General features: G+C 54.3%; 1 protein-coding gene across 3 annotated transcripts in view; it reads left to right on the top strand.

The window, feature by feature from the left end:
• CELF2 (CUGBP Elav-like family member 2) overlaps window positions 1-2286 on the top strand; it is a 512960-nt gene that overhangs the window by 464954 nt on the left and 45720 nt on the right. The window lies entirely within an intron of this gene.

Genomic DNA, 2286 nt, shown 5'->3' with positions numbered 1-2286 from the left:
AGGGACATGTGTGTGTGCGGGGCGGGGTGGTAATGAGAGGGGCCCACGGGGCCTCGGCCCAGGTTCCCAAGCGGAGAGGGCAGTGGGCTAGAACCCGCATACTGCTAGCCAAAGTCTGGGACCCATGCTGGGTGTCAGTGGGCAAGGTGAGGAAAACAGGTGGTTGTCGTAAGTGTTTGTAGGATGGATTAACTACCAACTGCTGAACGGTATTCAGTCTGTTGTAAATACTAAAGAACTAACAAAAAATGGAGAAAACTAAAAAGTCGGTTGGGTCTGTGGACAGTCCTCTTCATAGCACTGTATAGTTACCCTGGTTACTCACTCTGCATGGATGCATCCGTCACCTACTGTGTTGACAGCAGAGTTTGGGGCGGGGTGGGGGTGGTTAGGTGGACTTGATAATGAATAAGACATCTTTGTCCTCGAGGAACTTAGTATCTGGTGATGGTGTCGCTGTGGGACATGATGAATGAATGCCACAGAGGTAGAAACAAGATGGGGGAGCTTGCAGGTGACTCACAGAGGGCTTGTGCATTAGATGCAGACTCTGGAGGGCGGTGGGCTTGGAGTTCCACGCGGTCGACCCCGAGGCCTCGGCTGGACCTGAGCCTCTGACCCCAGCGGGCGGGTGAGGCTCCTCCCGGCTCAGGGATCTGCCCTGCAGGCATCCTGGCCCTTGCCTGGGCGGGTCCAAAAAGTTGTCCCCTGCGGACCCTGTGACCTGGGCCGAGGACAGTGGCCCTGCGCACTGTTAATCCGTGCCAGATGTGTCTGCTGCTTCTGATTTCAGCACCAAACCCTCCTCTTGTCTGTGCAGCCAGCTGTTGGTGACATCATCTGGTCATCTGGTTTACATCCTTAAAGCATTAGAGGCAAACTGAGTCACTGAAGGGCCAGGAGGGGATCAGTACCCATGATCCTCACACCTGGCACATAACTCGAAGGCTGCGCTGTCGTCCCAGCCGAGTGCGAAGTGCGCTGTGGCGCCTTCTGGAGCCGGCCCTGGCCGCGTCCAGGCGGGTCCGCGCTGAGGCCAGCTCCTGTCATTCTCGGGTTCTTCTCCTCACATAAACCCGGACGAGGCCAGCATTTCCTCAGCTCGCGTGTTCTCGGACGTGGCCCCAGCTGAAGGGCTTCGTCCCCAGCGGCCTGTGCTTGGGGACGCAGGGTTAAAGTCACGAGACTGCGCAGATGCTGTGTCCGGTCGCTGAGACTCCCCAGAACTAGGTGGGCCTTGAAAACCAGGTGTCTGGCCTCCGCCCTAAGCCCACGGGGCCGGACGCGTCCTGGAAGAAGATGGTACCGGTGTGGCAGCAGACACGGCAGGAAGGCAGGGACTCGGCAGCAGTCAGTCCTGACCGCTGGGGTCGGGAGGGACGCGCCGGGCAGGGGAGCCTGGCAGCCTCGCTCTGGGCCGTCCTCAGGCGGAGGGCACCTCAGCTGGGGCCTGGGACTTCCGCAGGCGTGTTGCTAGAACATTCCCTCACCCCTCCACCCACCCCTTCCCCCGACACGCAGGGAAGCTGTCTGTCATCGGGTCCCTCTCTTCCAAAGCAGATTAAATTGGCTCAAGAGACATTTATTAAGACATGAGAAGGTAAAATTAAGCTGATTCCTTAACTCCAGTGTCTTTTTCTATAAAATCTCTTTATATGAGGAGAGAACTGTTGTTTCCTGCTTCTCAAATGCACGTTAGTGTGAAGAGAATCACAGAGAAAGACTCTGAATGTTCCGAGAACTTATCAACCGAGCAGTAGAAGGAGAAAGAGCAGAAAATATTCTGAAAGTGCTTATGGCGAAACACAGGCCCCACGCCCGCCCTGGGCACAGACAGCCTCCCCGCGGGGATCACTCCCCCGCCCCAACCTCAGCTGACCCCACCTCGTGTTCTTGCAAAGTGTCATTTCTTTCTGTCGTTTTTCTTCAACTTTCTCTAGCCACAGATGCGTTCTAGTTAAAAGCTCTCTGCCCTGAAAATACAGATACCTTTAAAATGCAAATACAAATATTTCACAAGTAAAAACAGAAGCCGCTGTCATTTATTTTTATTTATTCCTTTGTTCGGTCATCGGATCTTGTTGGCGTTCCTCCTGTGGATACTTTTAGAGTTCACTTTTAAAATAAGGCCGGAGCGAGAAATTCAGCAACAGCAATAACAGTGTGGCTGACGTGGACTGGGCGCTTCCACTTACTGGGTGCTGGTCTCTGTGCCTTATAAATAATTTGCATGCATGACCTTATTTCATCTGCACGGCAGCCCTGTGAGGTGAGATGCAGTTAACA

This window comes from Pteropus vampyrus, unplaced genomic scaffold, assembly GCF_000151845.1.
Source record: "Pteropus vampyrus isolate Shadow unplaced genomic scaffold, Pvam_2.0 Scaffold49, whole genome shotgun sequence".
Taxonomy (NCBI): Eukaryota; Metazoa; Chordata; class Mammalia; order Chiroptera; family Pteropodidae; genus Pteropus; species Pteropus vampyrus.
The sequence above is the reverse complement of the archived record's forward strand: the minus strand, read 5'-3'. Positions and strand labels throughout refer to the sequence as shown.